The sequence below is a fragment of the Triplophysa rosa genome, linkage group LG11, assembly GCF_024868665.1.
Source record: "Triplophysa rosa linkage group LG11, Trosa_1v2, whole genome shotgun sequence".
In the NCBI taxonomy this organism is placed as follows: domain Eukaryota; kingdom Metazoa; phylum Chordata; class Actinopteri; order Cypriniformes; family Nemacheilidae; genus Triplophysa; species Triplophysa rosa.
The window spans coordinates 17,382,298-17,402,016 of record NC_079900.1 but is presented as its reverse complement, the minus strand read 5'-3'; the positions used below and the strand labels follow the sequence as shown (position 1 = coordinate 17,402,016).

Genomic DNA, 19,719 nt, shown 5'->3' with positions numbered 1-19,719 from the left:
TCTTTCACCGGAATGCAAATGACTTTCTGGTCAGATCATGAGACCAGATCATTAACAACTCCCTGCTTCACAGAAATACACAGTGCGTACTGCAGAATATACATGGAAAACAATTTTGTTTCGTGTTCAACTATTGGAATTATTATTTTTTGTCTTCACACAGTTTGTTTGCACATCGTCTGATATAGCATACAAAACTGGTGATGGCCAAAGGCCCATTTACATTTGATGGCTATTTTTACAGAATAATTTACAGAATAAGGGCACGTTTTTTTAGTCTGCCTTTGTCATTATTTAAATTATTTTGCTGCGGCAGAGTTTTATTATGTTATAATCAATAATAATAAACAAACAGAGCAGAGTAGAGTGGTTGCTTTACTGTACTCTATATATCAGTCAGTCGGTGCTTTCGGTGGAGCACAAAACATCAGGTCACCTCTGCATTTCTAAAATGCTGTCTTAAAGCAATATACAAGTGAACGCATTGCATATTGTTTATTCACTGTTTGCTAAGCATGTCAGTTACTGAAGCTAAAAATCAAGAAATATGACGCGATCACAGCTTCCATTTTAAATTCAGCTATCAGCAGCTTATCGCGTTACTCACAAGCGAATTACCCTCCTCCATCCCTTACTCCACTTCAAATTTTCAATCAGGACTCGACTTTATGATATTCCTCTTCATAAGTCTCAATTACATTTTAATTATGTGTTAAACTTAAACGTTTAACACATAATTCTCTCTGTTCTTATTCATGCTGGCTGCATGGATGGGCAGGGAGTTTTACCCAGAACAGAACCATATTGCCAGTCTAAACTGTATGCTAATTGTCAATCATTTTTGACAAAAGTGATCCAGACAGAACTTATTTTATTTAATTATGAACTTATTAAAAAAAAACAATTACTTAAAAAGAGCTAATACAGTTGCACAACCCTAATGAGATGATTTCAGTGTGTTTGTTATTTTGATCCAAAGGAAAAGCAGATGGTCATTAATATCTATTTATCTTCATTTGCAGTCGCATTATGTCATTCAGACTGATTGCAGAGTATTAATTTCTGTCTTATCAGCAAAAAGTGCTCAATTAATTGGTCTAACTTGCTTATCATTGACAGATCTGTCTCTTAAATACTAAAACACTTATGAAGATCAATAGACAGAGTCTAGGTTTATACGGTGCAGCAGCTGTTACGTGACAGGAGATGTGTGCGGGGCCACCCATCTCTGATATGGCTAATTTAATCCTGTGTCGCTTAAGCGTAAAGAATTAACGTTGTGGCACATACTGAAATTTTCCATCTGAGTGGGAGCATTGTACATGAGCTGTCAGGCAAATCAACTGATAACGTCCCACTCGAACTGCTGCCATTGGTGCCTTTGAACAAGTCATTTAACCTCTTGCTCCCAAGGGACCCATAGTTTGTCTAAGGCTTTACCCACACCCGGTCTGACTCTGAAAAAATTGTAATTGTATGTGCTTACGCTTATCATACCAAGACAATGTTCTTGTTCTGTTGAAACAGTGGGGGAGAATAGCGGACAACCTAACACACTTTGGTCGTGGTTTAATCATTCAAAAATTATTTCAGTTTGACCTTGTATGACTGCTGTTAGGGTGTGAACACATGAAAGCAATTTTTTACCAGAATTAACAGACAGTTCTGAATGGCTCTCGACAGAGAAAGATGTTTTTTTAGCCACATGGTGTAGCAATAGCATACGATGCCATAACCAGCTAAACCTTGACCCATTCAAACATAGAAATATAAAATTTGTGCATTTATGTCTTTACATTGCTGTATTAGCTGAACATTCATTAGCACTCTCAGCTGATATGCATGGAGCTCACAGAAAAAGACGTACTGAATTAATGGAGTGTTAATAATCGGTAACTCATTAGTGTCATCTTATTTGCATAGCATATCATTGCATCTTCTGAGCAGTGAATATTAATTTTGAAATGGCATAAAGCAATGCAAGATATAAATAGAGAAATAATCTTGGGATAAACCACACATCAAGAAAAATGATCTTTTTATCATCGCTGGAGATGCTGTGTAATATAAGGCTTTCTACGTCTGCTTAGTTATTGATAGTTCATTTTTATCACACAGTTTAGGAAGATTGGCAAATGGCTTGTAATGAAAGTCCGTCTCACATTTTGAATTAACGATTTTTGATATTTTGAAATCCATAAGTGTAATAACATTTGTAATCTTTTAAATTCAAATGTGTAGACATACATATTGCCCATATGTCTCTAATTGGGTGGTTTTTTTCCACAGAGACAGGCCAGATACTGATGGTGGATCTCAGACATGTGTGTGATCACTGGACAGTTTGACCCGATCAGTCGGGGTAAGTCATTTTTGGAATGGCTCTATGACCTGAATAGTAGGGGTGTTAAAAAGCTCTGTGAATAGTGTGATGAAAGATGGCTCTAAAGCCCCAGTGTTCTCCTCTCTGATTGGATCTGCTCTTTTTTTCAATCATGTGCTTCACAATTCAGACATCTCTCAGACATCTTTAAACGCTTTCAGACATTTAAATGTATACTGATGCTTGACGTGCACCGATATGATAAACTGTGATAACAGATCATTTTAGTTCTACAGATACTTGTTACAAGTGATGGCAACAATGGCACAACTTATTTCTAAAGCAGTTAAGATATTTTACATTTGACTGAGATAAATGATAATTTAATAAATCATAATCGCATTAAACAAGAAAAGAATTCAAATTAAGATAATTCAAAGATGTAACAATATTGTGGCAAGTATTGAAGACACTATAAAAGTTTCTTTAATTGTCATTATATTTCCTTTTAATTTCCGTTTTTTTTTAGCATCCTGTAATGAGAAGCCATTCTTTTGCATCTGCGTATTGCAAGGACCACTACATTCTGTTCAATTCTGTAGATGTTATTAAATGCAAGAACTTGTTCTGTGTAACCTGTTCTTTTCCCATTCTGTGCTCTCTGCTATTGGCAGAGCAAGTGTAGTTCGACAGCATTTGTTAAGCAGCCGGGTTGGGCTGACTGCTTATTTCACAAAACTATCATTGCATTTAGATGGAACCTGAATTATTCAAGTTTGAATTACTATGACAGTACAAAAGTTCACTATTATGGTTGAGGAAACATGAATTATTGATTAGCAACATTTTGCCATTAATTATTGCAATTGCGTTCTTTTATTTAATTTATAATTAAACCCACAATGTAACGTTTTTCATTGACAACTATTTAAATTAAATGTTATATGTTTTCAGTTTAAGCTGTTTATTTTCAAATTCGTTCACATCTGCAAAATAAACAAGCTTGTGCAGTAATCCGGTGGCATCACACCTGTTTTATTCAGTCATGATAAGAGTCTTTTATAGAAGAGAAAATTTCGGAGCAATTAAGAAAATGTGATGGATTTAGCTATTCAAAAACAATTAAGCACACACAAGAAATAAAAAATAATTAGGAAAGGACTTTTGTTACACCAGCAAGATGACGTTTTGAATTCTACCAGTAAATACAAGCAATTCAGCGATGATGTGGAATCATATGAAAACAGATGTTAGTAATTAGTAAATGCTTTGTTGTACTGAAAAAACGACGCTGCACTCTGACCATTATATATATACTGTATTGATGATAATCAATATAAACTGATAAACTGTAGCTTTAAATTCAGTTTCACAGTTACAGTCAGTAATGCACCATAAATATATACTCTGGATTTGGTTTACTCAGGGAAAAAGCAATCCCGTTAAACTGAATTTCCTTATTTATTATTTTAGCTGTAATAAAATTGGCAAAATAAGGTCTGCTCCAGACATGCCACAGGCTTCTGTGATTATCTTGTCACTGATGTGCCTGAATCCATTGCTGTCATATTAGAGCTTATCTTATTCAGCTGATGACAAATTATGGTTGTGTATTGTTTGCTTTATTTACCATGCAAAAACACAACAACTTTTAGGCAAGTTTTTTTATTTCCATATGGTAACTATGGTAACTGAGATTAGTTTTACCCCACAGTCAATAATTAATAGACTATTTGAAACAGCACTGCATGTGAACCCTGTTGCCGACTGTCTTATTTTGACCAATGAAAGAACAACTGATGATCATCATGTCTTTATACAAGCCCTCATTTAGATTCAGAGACAACAGGTTAAGACTTCAACAAGTACATTAATTCAGTTCAATTCAATTTTATGTATATAGCACTTTTCACAATGTGCATTGTTCCAAAGCAGCTTTACAGGAGAAAATAAGAAAAACACAGAAAGGTGTTTATAGAACAAGCAAGATCTTTCTAATAAATAATAAATAATATCTAATAAAAGCAGTCTCCCGGTAGGCAAGTCAACACGGCCCTGTGGCGAGGAACCCAAACTCCAATGACAAATAAATGGAGAAAAAAACCTCAGGAGAAACCAATCTCAGTCGGGAGGGCCAGGTCCCCTCAGACGTGTCACAGCTGCACTCAGTGACTTTGATTAAACGTTACTGAGTAAATGTTTATGAAAAATAGGGACAGCTTGTTAGTTGTGATTTAGGAAATTTCATTTGTTGAAACTGTTCAGGTCTAATTTTGTCTTATTTTGTGATCGATATCAGACAACAGAGGAATGTTACTGTATGTAACGTACTTGGTTACTAACGTAACCTCGGTTCCCTGAGATACGGGAACGAGTACTGCGTAGCAGGACGCTATGGGGAAAACTCCTTTTTCTCCGATGACTGAAGCTTTACAATAACGCAGTGAATACTGCATGGCCATTGGTGCATGCAAAGTAAAACTTTGAGCCAATGGCAGCGAAGCTGCATGGACCTATGGCGATGGTGCCTGCCAAAATGGGCGGGGCTTATGGCTATATAAGCAGACACATCACCGTAGGGTCCTCAGGTTACTTCGACTGAAGCGACGACCATATGCAGCTTGTAAGCATGGCCAGGAACGCAGTACTCGTTCCCGTATCTCAGGGAACCGAGGTTACGTTAGTAACCGAGTACGTTCCCTATCGATACTTCACTCGTACTGCGTAGCAGGACGCTATGGGGAACCAGTATAATCCCGCCATGCTACAAGTGGAACGAAAACATCATATAATCCCGAAGCCATGGCTCGAGGATAGGTATGAGGCAGAGAATCCTGCGGAAGGCTGAAAAGCCAAGCTAATAGGTAACCTAATCTGGTTAGTCGTCCCAGTAGTGTGCTAGGTGCTGGTGTGGTTGACGGCAACCACAGCCCAGCAGTAGTCTTAAGCAGAAAGGACCCGGGCCTGTAAGACCGGAACGTCCAGACTGTAGAATCTGGTAAATGTGGAAGGTGAAGCCCAGCAGGCCGCCGCACAAATATCCGCTATGGAGACTCCGCTAGACCATGCCCAGGAAGAGGCGACACTTCTAGTAAAATGGGCTCTAACTCCCGTGGGGCATAGAAGGCCCAAGGAAGAGTATGCCAGCGCGATAGCCTCAACTATCCATTTAGATAGTCTACGCTTCGTGACCGGAGACCCTCTGGTGCGGTCGCCAAAGCAGACAAAAAGCTGTTCCGACCGCCTGAATGGGGCGGAACGCTCAATGTAGATCTTTAGCGCTCTGACTGGACAGAGCAGATTCAGCTCCGGGTCCTGCTCGGAGGAGGGGAGTGCAGAAAGTGTCACTACCTGTGCTCTAAATGGAGTAGAGAGCACCTTAGGTACGTAACCATGTCTAGGTTTGAGGACTACCTTAGAGTTGTCAGGCCCAAACTCAAGACAGGAGGGGCTCACAGACAGCGCCTGTAGATCGCCCACACGTTTTACCGATGCTAATGCTAGCAGCAGAGCGGTTTTAAGCGTTAAGGGACGGAGGTCCGCAGACTGCAGAGGTTCGAAGGAAGGGCCCTTCAGAGCTCTCAACACCGTGGGCAGATCCCATATGGGAACGGTGAGGGGGTGAGGAGGGCGTAGCCGCCTGGAACCCTTCAAGAAGCGAATGACCAAGTCATTCTTTCCCACTCCTTGGCCCGCTACGGGGGCATGAGAAGCTGCAATTGCTGCCACATAGACCTTGAGCATGGAAGGGGAGCGGCCCTTATCCAATAGCTCTTGCAGGAAGGACAGAATTAGTGATATGTCACAGGATTCTGGGTCTGCGCCGCGGGTTGTACACCAGGTGGAGAAGACAGACCACTTGAGGGTATATAGTCTTCTAGTAGACGGAGCTCTAGCCTGTGATATTGTGTTCATGACACTCTTGGGGAGGACCGTAGGCTCCCGTCGAGAGGCCAAAGGTGCAGAGCCCACAGCTCTGGCTGGGGGTGCCAAATCATGTTGCCTGCCTGAGAGAGGAGGTCCCGTCTCAGGGGAATAGGCCACGGGGCTGCTATGAGCAGCTGAGACAGTTCTGCAACCAAAGGCTGGTTCTTCCAGAGAAGAACTGTTCGCCTGTTCTCTGATCCTCCTGATCGTCTGTGGTATGAGAGCGATTGGGGGGAAGGCACAGAGGAGTCGGTTGGGCCAGTTGTGGGCCAAGGCGTCCCTTTCCTTCGAAAAAATAGGTTGGGCAATGAGTGTTGTCTTTTGAGGCAAAAAGGTCATTTTCTGCCTTGTCGAAGACTTTCTGAACCAACTTGGGGTGGAGCGTCCATTCCTCTGAAGGGACGTTGCTCCGAGATAGCATATCTGCTCCCTGGTTCAGTCTGCCTGGCACATGAGTTGCCCTTAGTGAGCGCAGATTGCACTGAGCCCATTCCAAGAGGCAAAGTACCAGGGAGAAAAGGCGTCTTGAGGAGAGGCCTCCCTGGTGATTTATGTAGGACACCACTGTCGGACTAAGACGTGGCGGTCCCGTAAGACCAGTAGGAAGTGGCGAAGAGCCAGCCATACTGCCTGCATTTCTAGGCAGTTGATGTGCAGGCCCTTTTCCTGAATCGACCAGTGGCCGAAGGCCGGTGTGCCATCGCACAGAGCCCCCCAACCCGTTTTGGAGGCGTCTGTTGTGACCACCTTTCGTCTGCATGTGGTGCCCAGGGGCACACCCTGCTCCAACCAAAGAGGATACCTCTATGGGGCTAGAGCTGTTACACAGACCTGATCCACCCAGATGCATAGGCGTCCGAGACGGCCGGCAGCGGATATTGGAGCATCGAGGAAGGGGACCTTGTCTGCTTCCTTGATCTCTGTGAGCGTCAGCCACAGATGGCACTCGAGCACCACGAGACTGGCCATCGATCTGCCTATCGCCTGGGCCGTGGCCTTGGTGGCGCATAGGGTGAGATCCGTCGCGCTCCGCGGTTCTTTGAAGGGCGCGATATCTGTACCGGACATGTCCATGCCCTGGAAGAGTTTGGCCTGGTACACTTGAAGCACTGCCATGGAATGCAATGCTGAAGCCGCTTGGCGGGCGGACGAGAAAGCGCGTCCAGCAAGGGCCGAGGTGGTTTTGCACGGCTTAGAGGGATGGGCCGCTTTTGCCATCCAACCGATGGCCGAGGGCGGACACAGATGTGCGGCCACCGACTCATCCAGGGGAGGCAGCTTCTCATATCCCTTTTCCTCTGTGCCGTCAACCGAGGTGAGAGCGGAGGAAGAAGAGGGTCGTAGACAGGCTGAGTAGGGAGCGCGCCATGACCTGGTGAGTTCATCGTGAACCTCCGGGAAGAACGGTGAAGTTCGCTGACGAGGGGCTTGGCGGCGCCCCGGCAGGAACCATTCGTCCAGGCGGCTGCGAGCGGGTTCCTCCGGAGAGGACCACTCTAAGCCCAGCTCCTCCACAGCCTTAGTAAGGACCCGAAAAAGCTCGGAATCCAGACCCGGTGCGGGTTCGCTGTGCTCTATAGACGGCAGGGGAGCGGGCTCGAAAACCGAGCCCGACAGCTCCTCCCCGTCTGAAGCCGCTAACAACATGCTGTCGTCTTCCTCGAATTCGCTTCCGCCAAACGAGACCATGCCGCCGGCAGACACCGGTGGACGCTGGTCGGCCTGGGAAAAACGAACCGGCGAATTTTCTCTCTCTGGAGAGGGCGAGGCACGCCGAGGGGATGTGAGCTCGCGCTTCCCCGAGCACTTAGTTCCTCTACCCCGCTGCTTCGTCTCCGTAGAGTGAAGCGGGAGGGATCGAGAAGCAGATTCGCTCTCTGAGAAGAAAGCTATCCGTGAGCGCAGAGAGGAGAGACTCATACTCTCACAATGAGGTCATTCCGTCTCTCTGAGTGCATCTTGAGCGTGGGAAATTCACTGCGTTATTGTAAAGCTTCAGTCATCGGAGAAAAAGGAGTTTTCCCCATAGCGTCCTGCTACGCAGTACGAGTGAAGTATCGATAGGGAACTGAGTGCAGCTATAACTTCAAACTGCTGTCATGTGATGTAAATTCAGCATTAATGTGACAAGTAGTCCGTCTTTGCTCTTGGTTGGGGATGGAATTGCTTGAGCTGGAGCTGGGATGGTCAGATGGTCACTTTGCTCTTGGTTAGTGATGGAATTGCCTGAAACTGGAGCTGGGATGGTCAGTCAGTCCGCAGGCTCTTGCAGAAGGATGGCACGGGATGTTCAAATGGAGCTGGCGTAATCTCTAGTTTGGGATGGGCATATGACATTCATCTGGACCTGGCATAATCTCTAGTTAGGGATGGGCATATGACGTTCATCTGGGCCTGGCGTAATCTCTGGCGGGGGAGGAAAGCAGGAAGAGACTAATTAGCATAGCTGCTATTCATTTATTTACTTGTTTATTTTTCATATTATGCATTAAGTGAATTCTTGGCTGAAAAGATGTGTCTTTAATCTAGATTTAAATTGGGAGAGTGTGTCTGACCCTCGAATAGTATCAGGAAGGCTATTCCAGAGTTTAGGTGCTACGTATGAGAAAGCTCTACCCCCTTTGGTGGATTTAGTTATTCTAGGTGTTATCAAAATTCGGGGGGTTTGAGATCTTAAAGAGTGTGATGAGTTGTAGTATGGTAGAAGCTCTGTTATGTAGGTAGGGGCTAAACCGTTTAAGGCTTTATAAGTGATTAAAAGAACTTTAAAGTCATCACGATACTTAATGGGTAGCCAGTAAAGGGATTATAAAATTGGGGACGTGATCATATTTTCTGGATCTGGTTAGAACTCTGGCAGCTGCATTCTGAACTAACTGTAGTTTGTTTGTTGATGATGCAGGACAACCACTAAGTAGTGCATTACAGTAGTCAAGTCTTGAGGTCACAAAAGCATGAATAAGCTTCTCTGCGTCAGCCACACATAAAATATTTCGTAATTTAGCAACATTTCTAAGGTGGAAGAAGGCTGTTTTTGTGACATTTGAGATGTGATTTTTAAATGACAGGTTGCTGTCTAATATAACGCCAAGGTCTGTAACTGTATTTGTTGGACTAACAGTGCAGTCTTCAATTTGCAGGTTATAATCTGAAATATTCTGCTCACGTGTCTTTGGTCCAATAAATAATATTTATGTTTTATTGGAATTTAAAAGAAGGAAATTACAAGTCATCCAATGTTTTATATCTTCGATGCACTCTAGCAATTTGGATAGCTGGAAGGAATCATCTGGTCTTGATGAGATATATAGCTGAGTATCATCTGCAAAAAAGTGGAATCTAATTCCATGTTTTCTAATAAAGTTTCCAAGGGGCAGCATGTATATGGAGAATAGCAAGGGTCCTAAAACCGATCCCTGGGGTAATCCATAATTTACTTGCGTTAGATTTGACGATTCCCCATTTAAATGGACAAATTGATGTCTGTCTGATAAGTAAGATCTGAACCATTGTTGTGCCTGTCCCTGAATACCGGTATAATTGTGTAAACGATCTAAAAGTATTTTATAGTCTACAGTATTGAACGCAGCTCTATGGTCAAGCAGGACTAGGAGTGAGATGTTTCCTTTATCTGATGCTATAAGCAGGTTGTTTGTAATTTTAACGAGTGGAGTTTCAGTGCTATGATGCAGTCTAAAGCCGGACTGAAATGGACACTACTTTTTCTAGTATTTTAGACAGGTAAGGGAGATTTGAAATTGGTCTATAGCTTCCTAGTTCACTGGGGTCTAAGTTTGGTTTCTTGATAAGAGGCTTAATGACGGCCATCTTAAAGGGTCCTGGGACATGGCCTAGATTAATTGCCGATTTGATAATGTTATAAATGGGCTCAATTGCAAGAGGTAGGAACTCTTTTAATAATTTGGTTGGTATGTGGTCTAAAAAGCATGTTGTAGGTTTGGATATTGCAATAAGTTTAATTAAATCTTTCTGATTTATAGTGTTGAAAAACACTGTAGCTTTTCATTTGGAGCGATGGTTGATACTAATTCATAGGGCAGGTTGAGGTTGAGTTTTTACTATTTTGTCTTGTATGTTTTCGATTTTCTCTGTAAAAAATGTCATGAATGCATTGCTACCAAGGTGCGGCGGAATAACCAGGTCAGGTGATGTCTGTTTATTTGTTAATGTTTGTTAGTTTCTATGAGGTTTCGGAGGTGCTCAGCCTCTGCTGCTTTTAGTTTGCACTCTCTTTCCATGTTTTAAAGACCTCTAATTGGGTTTGTTTCCATTTGTGCTCCAGTTTACGTGTTTCTCTTTTAAGGGAGCGAGTGGTGCTATTGTACCATGGTGCTATGTTTTTCTCATTAATCTTTTTTGACTTCATAGGTGCGACAGTTTCTAATGTGTTAGAGAAAATAGTGCCCATGTTGCTGGTCATGTCATCAAGCGATTCTGTATTTATTGGTATGGTTCTTAAAGGAGTCAGATCTGGCAAGTTCTTTGCAAAACTATCTTTAGTAGTCGAGGTAATTGTTCTACCCTGTCGATAATGAGTTAAACGGCTGATTTCTGCAGTGCGCAGTGTACATGTTATAAGATGGTGATCTGTGACATCGTCACTTTGAGGTATAATATCTATATTGGTTAGATCGGCTCCGTGAGATATAATCAAGTCTAGTGTATGATTAAATCGAAGAGTGGGTCCATTGATGTGTTGTGTTATTCCAAAAGAATGTAGTAGCTCTGTAAACGCCACTGCTAATGCATCATTAGCACTATATACGTGGATATTAAAATCTCTGACAATCAGTACTTTATCAACGTTAACCAATAGGTCCGATATGAAGTCTGCAAAATCAGTGTAGGGCCAGTCTATACACAGTAGCCAATGTAAGAGAAAGCAATGTTTTTTTACTTTTGTTTGGAACAATTACGTTCAGCGCAAGCACTTCAAATGATTTAAATTTATGCTCTGTTCTCCTAGTAAGAAAGTCTCTAAAAATTATTGCGACATCACCACCTCGACCAACCAGACGTGGCTCATGCATATAACAGTAGCTTGGTGGGGTGCACTCATTTAGACCGTAATAATCATTTGGTTTAAGCCAGGTTTTGGTAAGGCAGAGTATATCAAAACTGTTGTCTGTGATCATTTCATTTACAATAACTGCCTTTAATAAAATATTAATAAAAAATACATGGGAATAATGTGTCACGCTATTTAAAAAATTCACATCTTCCCTAAAACAAAGACTTAATCATTGGAGCGTCTCACCTCGAATGTTCCAAAACTTCCAAAACTGAGAGCGCCACAGTATGATATCCCAAAGCCACATACTGTAGAGGACGATAAAGCATGAAAACTCTCAGATCTATTTTCCTTCATGTTTTAATCGTCTTTGTCAGTTACACTTTAATTATCATCTCAGTGAAGATCTACAGCTGACAGCCTCTGCCCCATCTACAGATCGATGACATGCACATTCTCAGATACCATTATGACAACTCAATTTTAGTAAGAACCAGCCGATCCTTTGATGTGTCCTTATAAATCACATTAAGTGCCAAATGTGAGAGCGCTTTAATATTTGATCATAGTGAACGGCCCAGGGAGTTTCATTTGCTTGGTTCTTTTGGATATTCTTTTGGACACCGTGCACTTGGAGCATTTTGCCAGCAACAGCCACGTGTGTGCCGTACTCGGCTGAATCTGTCTGTTGAGTTTTGAAGTATTCTTTCTACTTCACACTGGCTGATGCAACATAGACTGTCGGTGGGGCAATGGCAAAGTCATTAGATGCTGCTTCAGTTGCTTGTTTTCATGGGAGAGAACCAAGCTGAGAGAGTCTTGCAAATATACATTGTTTCATTAATACATTTAAGATACAGAGATATACGATGTCAAACATGTCTCAAAAATCATCTTAAAGAAGGAAGAAATATATTCCCATGGTGCTACAGATATATGCATTTGAAAATGGACCAATAATGCTGATGACTCATCTTGCACAGATTTTTGTCCAATTCACATATTCTCTAGAATGAAAATGTCCTTTTATAAAAAAGGGGATAATCCTCGATATGTCACACAGAATTGGTCGTTTAGGAAATACATCAACAAAGAACAAAAAACTGGGCTTGTCAATCACTTTTATAGAGTTGTACAACTAGTGCTCATTGAGAGAAAGAAAACGTCTCGGTTACGGATGTAACCTCAGTTCCCTGATGGAGGGAACGAGACGTTGTGTCGAACCGACAGATGGGGTTCGTCCCTGAGAACCAATCGCTTCCGACTACTTAGAAAAGGCCAATGAAAATTGGCGAATGAAATTTGCATGCCGGACTCCGCCCCCGGATATCCAGGTATAAAAGGGAGACGGCGTGCCTCATTCATTCACCTTTGTTCTGAGGAGCCTGAGACCTCTCACGACTGCTGCAGTCGACAGCACGTGTTGTGGCAAGGAGGACACAATGTCTCGTTCCCTCCATCAGGGAACTTTCTGTCGGTCTCTCGACGTTGTGTCGAACCGACAGATGGGGATTCCTATGGAAAACGCCACAACACTGTGCCCTGTCACAATCTCTAGCGAAGCGACAGTGACTGGCCTGGGCGTGTCAGCCGTGAGCGCTACCGCGAAATTGTAACCTACCAGTGGGTAGGTAGGGGGTCCCAGAGCTTTCTTGAAAGGTGGGAAGGCCCCTGCCTTCGGCCTCACAGGCGGCGGCCTAGTGTCTCTAACAGCGAGAAGCCGCCCGGAACCATAAGGCCACTGGGTAAGCACTACTTCCTCAAGTGGGGGATGCGCTACAGAGACCACTTCCTACCGCAGGGAGGAGTTAGTGGAGATACCAACATGGTCTCACCGTAGGGGAGAGCTCATGGGAAGAATGTGCGGACTGAAGGAGTTAACCGCGAGGTGGAGGTCCACCTAGGGAAGGTCATGGGTTACCAAGGTGGGAACCAGCATGAGGATACATCAGACGGAAACGCCTTGCTGGGGGTTGCAACGTCTGGTGGCACTAGGTCCGGTTAGAGCTATGTTGCAAATAACTCAGGTGATACCCGGCCTAAGGGGCAGGGCTGCTCTGCCCAGCCCGCCCGCAGGAGGTGCTTGCTTAGTGATGGATGGAGTGGCTGTTCTTCACCCAGTGGGGGAAGAAGGGAGGCTAGTTTAGTACACCGACCCCCCTAAAAGAAAGGGGGGAAGGTACTGTCATAGGCGCACACCCTACCGGCCGCCGGTCTTGCCTGATGCCCGCAAGACTCGAGCTGACCGGTTTTACGCGGAGGCTGTAGGACCTCGCGAAGGTGATGGGTGTAGCCCAACCCGCAGCTCTGCAGATGTCTGCCAGAGAGGTGCCTCGAGCCAGTGCCCACGAGGAGGCTATACTCCATGTGGAGAGAGCTCTCACCCAGTGGGCGCGGGCGAACTTAGGACAGGTACGCCGTAGTGACGGCGTCCATGATCCAGTGCGCCAATCTCTGTTTGAGACAGCTGATCTCCAAAACAGACAAAGAGCTGCTCAGAGCTCCTGCGGCTCTGCGTGCGGTCCAAGCAGAGGCGCAATGTGCGTACTGGACACAACACGGAAGGGGTTGTGAGTGACGATTGCAGCCTAAGCACGATTGAGAGTGCTTAGGCTGATGATTATCCTCGACATTGGGTCTCGCCGCAACGTCGAGTTGCCGAACACCGTAGTGTAGAGGGTGAGAGTGGCTGTGATAATATCCAGACGATGATGTAGCACAACGCACCGTCGATTGAGAGTGCTTAGGCTGCTGATTATTCTCGACATTGGGTCTCGCCATGTCGCAACGTCGAGTTGCCGAACACTGTCGTGTAGAGGGTGAGAGCGGCTGTGATAAACACCCAGAGAGAGAGAGAAAAACCTTTAGAAGTGGGTAGTTGGGACGGGGCAGGAACCGTCCCGGATCGACCAACCAGCAATGGAATGGCTGGGGTCGGGCCCAAAAGGTGTTCTCGATATCCCTGGGGTCTTTCCATGAGGGCCGCTACGGCTTCCGCCGCGGCTGCTGATGGGGTGGTGGTCTCCTCTTCGATGTCTCCTGGGGGGCCGCCAAGTGTGGGCACCGGAACCGGAGTGTCGAAGAGGACCAGGGCTGCTGGGAAGCAGAGGGTGCACGGGAACTCGACGGCCAGGGGGCGGCCGAGTCGCGGCGGGGGAGGATATGCTTGATATCCTCCTTTTACTGTCGAGAACTGTGGCTCGGCAGTATCACCAAACAGTCCCCCCTTGTGAGATGGGTGCGTCGAGAAAGCGGACTTTCTCGCATTACCCATCTGTGCAAGGTTTGGCCAGAGGTGTCTCTCCTGGACCACATGTGTGGACATCGCCTGACCCAGGGCCCGCGCGGTCACGTTGGTCGCCCTTATAGCGAGGTCGGTGACGGCGTGGAGTTCCTTCATAAGCGCTGGGTCGGTCTTACCCTCGTGGAGCTCTCTCAACGCCTTGGCCTGATGGACCTGCAGGATGGCCATAGCGTGGAGAGAGGGGACAGCTTGGCCTGCAGCAGAGTAAGCTCTCGACATCTTGGATGCCAAAAAGCCTACGTGCTTTGGACGGGAGTCTAGGTCAAGCCCCAGGGGGACTCGACGTATCCTCTAGCTGCCCCACCATTGAGGGAAGAAAGGGCGATGGAACTAGTTGAAGTGCACGCGCCGAAGGGGGCGTTCCAGGTCATACTAAGTTCCTCGTGCACTTCCGGGAAAACACGGCACTGGGGCGAGTGCGGCTTGGAGCCGCTCTCAAACCCGAGGTACATGTATCCAGCCGCAAGCATTGGGAGAGGCAGTGTGGGCACTGAAACCCAACGCCGGCGGCCCGGGAAAGCATGGCTGACATTTCGACGTCCGCTTCTTCCTGGGCTCGACCCCCCGGGGAGGGAGCTCCGAGGAATCGTCGGCGTCAGATGCCAGTAAGTCACCCTCCGATGCTGCAACGGACCTCTCATCATCACGCACCGTTTCCGAATACGTGGTTGAGGAACGAGACGGTGGGACCGTCTCATGGGGAACGGTCAGACGAGCAAGGCGAGGTGCGAACGGTCCACGAGCCGGTGGCTGACGGATTAGCGCTCACAGTAATCCTCGTATCACCCTCGCTGCTCGCCGTAGCGGGCGGCAGGGCCGTAGTAGCTGCAGGAAGGGACCGTCCGCTGCACCACGTCGTAGAACCGGCAATCTGGAGTTGCTAAGTAGTAGCGAAAGTTGATCTTCATAAGCGAAGGCTCCGAAGAACAAAAGGTGAATGAATGAAGCACGCCGTCTGCCTTTTATACCCGGAGTCCGGCATGCAAATTACATTCGTCAATTTTCATTGGCCTTTTCTAAGTAGTTGGAAGCGATTGGTTCTCAGGGACGAACCCCATCTGTCGGTTCGACACAACGTCGAGAGACCGACAGAAAGGGCAATATTATACCGGATTGCAAGCTTTGAATCCCAGTCATAGGCAATTTATTGATGATATTCTTTATATTCTGTATGTAGCCCAGCATACAAGCATCTCAAACCACATGGTGGGGGAGAATTTTACCAGCGAACAGATTTTAAACTCTACTGCCATCAGCTTTGCTATCGACAGCTTGTTTGAGCGAGTCTTTGCGGGTTACTCAAGAACCCAACTGACTAGACAGTCTGATGGGAGAGAGATTTCAGTGATGTTATCATTGTTAAGCCAGACAGCTTGATTTGAATGACAGTTTTCCCTGTATAATGCGAAGCATTTGAGACCCACTCTTTGGATTTCTAAGGCGGATATTCGGCTTGTGTGTTGAATCCTAGAACTTTTAATTAATTTCAAGAATTTTCAAAATGTATGTTTTTTAAAATCATTCAATTCTAGTACCTAAAGAAACAATATTTCATGACATTCTGTATGTATAGGGGATAATGATTATGACCAAAATTTAAATTTTTTCCCATTTGGCTGATGCAAGGAAAAAAAGGCAATCGAAGGTAAATTAGAGTGCATTCAAGCCATACTTTTATGAGTAGCCTATGTGATTAAAATCCATGACCTTGGTATTGCTAGTGCCATATATACCAGTTGAGCTACCAGAAGGCTGTTGTGGTATAGGTATTGTGTGGCCATGTTTAACAAACAGCTTTAAAAAACAAGGAACCTCAGATGTTAATACACTTCTGGAACTGTGTAAAAATGTAATGTTATGTAAAGATCTCTTTGCAATATGTAAACACTGGTGCAGCGCCACTTTCAGTTTCAAATTTTATTTGTGTAAATCTTACATAATTAAATACTAAAGATATTCGTTTAACATGGTCTGTTAGTTGTATTTTGTTCAAACGTTTGTGCAGTTTTGAAAAACTGAAGCAGGAAGTTCCTCTGGAACGGCATTGTTTATGTCTCCTGAAGCGATCTTTAGGTTTTTAAAAAATTATGTATATAGTTGTTCACAAAAAACACAAAAATTATGCAACAGAAACAGAACAATTGCTAACTTTATAGCAATTTTTTTCATCCTACATTGATACTTAAATAATACTTTCACACTTTTTGCATAATTTGACCAAATTACAGCTAGACTATTTAGGAGTGATACTTCGTTTTTCTTTGGTTTTCCACACATGACATATCTCATATTTGATCTCGAGCATGTTTACACCGACAAGTTTGTGAGTAGATTTACAATTTACAAACTTGAAGAACACTGACAAAATGCATTCAAAAAAGTTTTCACGACCTTATAAAAATGAAAATTTAAAAATCTAATAAGAATAACAACCCCTGGGACATAAAAGTGCCTGTAGTTGAACAAAAATCCATTAATGTGTCAAGTTGCTACGTTGCTTGGTAACCATATACCGCCTACAGTTAGGCTAATGAACTATGTTACATTGAGGGATATACAGTTTTTTTTTTTCGAATTATGGTGATTAATAGATGTAACTGCATTTTTCATTTTGTTTCTGTTTTTAAAATCACTGCAATGCACAGCCTCTGTTTTCTTAATGCCTTAATAGATGTATCCTTTAAAGTTTTCTCCCATCACCGTTTTCTCCCTGAGTAATTCCCAATCTCACTATTCATCAACATTCTTTCCTTTTGCCTTTGAGCCCTCGTCTCACCCTGCAATCTCACATCATGTGCCTCCTCATAGAAAAGCAGAAACTCCAGAATGTTCTGCGTCGTTCCACTTTCTACACACCAAACTGTGTTTTTGGTGTGGAACTACATGAAAACGAAAAGTCCATCAGCGCCGGCTCGTCGTGTGACGTTTTTAAAACCCCCGAAGCCTAACGTCTCTTCCGAAATAGGTAAATATATTTCTGCTGCGCCGCTAATGTTTCTCTTCTCAGCGAATCAGTCGGTCGCATTTCCTAAATGTCATCATTTTTATTTCCAGCTGAGGAGAGACACATCCCTCCCACAGCCATGGCCATTAGCTCCACCGTACAATCATTTCATCTATATGGGGGCATGAAAAAGAGCTGCAACGTGCTGCATCAGCGTAAAGCGATTGTTCATCTCTAATGACTTACATTTAGAAAACTAGCTGCAATGCTAAAAGCGGAGAGGATTAATACAAGCCAATTGCACATCCAAAACTGACGGCGGACGTGATAGCTTATCAGCACACATGCAATTCCCAACCTTCCGCACAGCAGAGAGCCCATTAGAAACGACTCTTCCAATGAACCCCTCTGATGGGAAGTGTCTGATAAACCAGTCTGATGAGATAAATAGTTCATGCATTATAAATAACGTTGCTGGTAGATTTTCTCTTCACCTTAAGGGAGAATCCACAATCTCTCCTGCTTCTGATGCCAAATGTCTTCGAGTGCTGCTAATATCTGCTGCTACATATGGGCACAATAGTAGTGTGGATACATACATGTCACTACAATATATATGTTTTCATTGTCATATGGGAAATACAGCCATGGTGAAGCTGTCAGATTAGCTCATAGAGTTAGTTTTATTGTTGGATGTCTAACAGTCTGAGCCTCAGATTGCACACCCACGAACCGCCCACAGTGTTTTAGCTGATCGTCTGATACATCTTGCACATAAAACTGGAAAGTACTTTAGTTGATTTGGTAAGCTCTAATGTTGGCTTACTATATGCAACTTTGGGATGGAAGTGCACACTGCCTGTTACAACACATGCCTTTGAGAATTAAGTAATTCTTGGACTTGACAAAGTTTGCCAAGTTAGTGGCACCACACAATTGAAAGATATTTAGAGTTTTGCTGGACGCACTTATGAGCATGATATTCATGAGCAGGACTGCACATTTCACTTTGTTCTCCGAAACACTTCTGTGAGGTCTGTACTTATTATATTTAAGGCCAGATTTAGTCACAGCTTGGGCTAGTGCAAACACCACTTTTGGTGTTAAAAGTCCAATGTGTAATTTTTTGGAGGATCTATTGACAGAAATGCAATATAATATACATAACTATGTGTTCAGAGGTGTATAAAGATTTCTATCTACATACACCGCGGGTCCCCTTACATGGAATTCTCCATGTTGTTTCTACAGTAGCCCTAAACGGACAAACTGCATTTTGCAACTGCAAGCATTTCGTACATACTGTAAATTATCTCCTTTGGCAAGCGAAAACATGACGACATCCTAGTTTTGGGTCAGCCACCGTAGTGCTTTGAAAATGAGGGGGAAGGGGTGGAGTGAGCCGTTGGTTGCAATTCACAACCTCACCACAATCTGCCGCTAAAATTGTATTCACTGGATCTTTAAGAAAACTACTGCCAGGATTGTTTATTGCATATATGCATTTGTAGGCATTTCTCTTTCAAACAAAAAAATGATGGGAGGAGAGTATTTAAATTTGCAAATTTTAAAACATTTGCACAGTTTACTGGTGTTTGCGTGATTATGTAACGGTCAAAAAAGCATGTCTTTTACCGTAAATGCTATTTGCACTGATTTTGGTAAACTGTGTTAGTCATTATGGAAATGTGATATTGCACCTGTGTTTCTTAATGTGCTCCTTGTCAGTAAATCCCCCTCAGAAATTCCTACTCCCATCAGCGCTTTTTGAAATTGCACTTTCACGCTAATTTGCTCTCTTTAGTAAATCTGTAAACAGACGGGAATTCACAATTATTGTTATTGTCCAACATGTAAACAAAAAAAAAAGAACTGTGACTGGTTACATGTCAGTAAGATGGTTTCTTCCCATTTAAACACAGTGGGTGGTTCTTATGGCAACATGGACCATTTGGCGATCTGAGACTGGAGGTCTAATGACTTGATCCTTAGACTTATTTGAATGGATTACTGTAGTAAGAGCCTTTGCTAAAATGCATGTCATTTCAAGTTGACCACAAAGCAACTCTCCCATTGCATTGCGTTCAGGAATTAATAACACACTTTGCACAGAACGGGAAGTCATCTATTGTGGAGCCCAAAGCTCTCACGTGGGTCTGTTCCCCAGCAACAGCCTTCCAAATGGTTCA

At 43.9% G+C, this 19,719-nt stretch overlaps 1 protein-coding gene across 2 annotated transcripts in view; it reads left to right on the top strand.

Moving 5' to 3' along the window:
• The window catches only part of elfn1a (extracellular leucine-rich repeat and fibronectin type III domain containing 1a), an 88,572-nt gene that overhangs the window by 46,589 nt on the left and 22,264 nt on the right, over window positions 1-19,719 (top strand). For both annotated transcript variants that reach the window (XM_057345146.1, XM_057345147.1), the window contains exon 2: window positions 2,290-2,362. The gene's annotated coding sequence lies outside the window, so the exon portion shown is untranslated. The remainder of the gene's footprint in view (window positions 1-2,289; window positions 2,363-19,719) is intronic.